Raw genomic sequence first — 1,517 nt, 5'->3', positions numbered from 1 at the left:
GTATAACGTATAACGTGTAACGAAGAACGTATAACGAATAACGTAAAGCGTATTACGTATTACATATTTCGTATAACGTATAACGTGTATCGTATAACTTATGACGTATGACTTATAACGTATGACGTATATCGTATAACTTGTAACGAAAAACGTATAACGAATAACGTAAAACGTATGACGCATTACATATTACGTATAACGTATAACGTATAACGTATAACGTATAACGTATAACGTATAACGTATAACGTATAACGTATAACGTATAACGTATAACGAATAAGGTATAACGTATAACGTAAAACGTATAACGCATAACGTATATCGTATACCGTATAACGTATAACGTATATCGTATAACGTATAACGTATAACGTATAACGTATAGCGTATAACGTATAACGTATAACGTATATCGTATAACGTATAACGTATAACGTATAACGTATAACGTATAACGTATAACGTATAACGTATAACGTATAACGTATAACGTATAACGTATAACGTATAACGTAGAACCTATAACGTATAACGTATAACGTATAACGTATAACGTATAACGTATAACGTATAACGTATCACGAATAACGTAAAACGTATAACGCATAACGTATAACGTATAACGTGTAACGAAGAACGTATAACGAATAACGAAAAACGTATTACGTATTACATATTTCGTATGACGTATAACGTATAACGTATAACGTATAACGTATAGCGTATAACGTATAACGTATAACGTATATCGTATAACGTATAACGTATAACGTATAACGTATAACGTATAACGTATAACGTATAACGTATAACCTATAACGTATAACGTACAACGTACAACGAATAACGCAAATCGTATAACGCATAACGTATAACGTATAACGTGTAACGAAGAACGTATAACGAATAACGTATAACGTATAACGTATAACGTATAACGTATGACGTATAACGTATAACGTATAACGTATAACGTATAACGTATAACGTAAAACGTATAACGCATAACGTATATCGTATGCCGTATAACGTATAACGTATAACGTATAAGGTATAACGAATAAAGTATAACGTATAACGTATAACGTATAACGTATAACCTATAACGTATAACGTACAACGTACAACGAATAACGCAAATCGTATAACGCATAACGTATAACGTATAACGTGTAACGAAGAACGTATAACGAATAACGTATAACGTATATCGTATAACGTATAACGTATAACGTATAACGTAGAACGTATAACGTATAACGTATAACGTATAACGCATAACGTATAACGTGTAACGTATAACGTGTAACGAAGAACGTATCACGAATAACGTATAACGTATATCGTATAACGTAGAACGTATAACGTATAACGTATATCGTATAACGTAGAACGTATAACGTATAACGTATATCGTAAAACGTATCACGAATAACGTAAAACGTATAACGCATAACGTATAACGTATAACGTGTAACGAAGAACGTATAACGAATAACGTAAAGCGTATT

This window comes from Ptiloglossa arizonensis, unplaced genomic scaffold (assembly GCF_051014685.1).
Source record: "Ptiloglossa arizonensis isolate GNS036 unplaced genomic scaffold, iyPtiAriz1_principal scaffold0508, whole genome shotgun sequence".
Lineage (NCBI taxonomy): Eukaryota > Metazoa > Arthropoda > Insecta > Hymenoptera > Colletidae > Ptiloglossa > Ptiloglossa arizonensis.
This window is presented reverse-complemented; position numbering follows the sequence as displayed.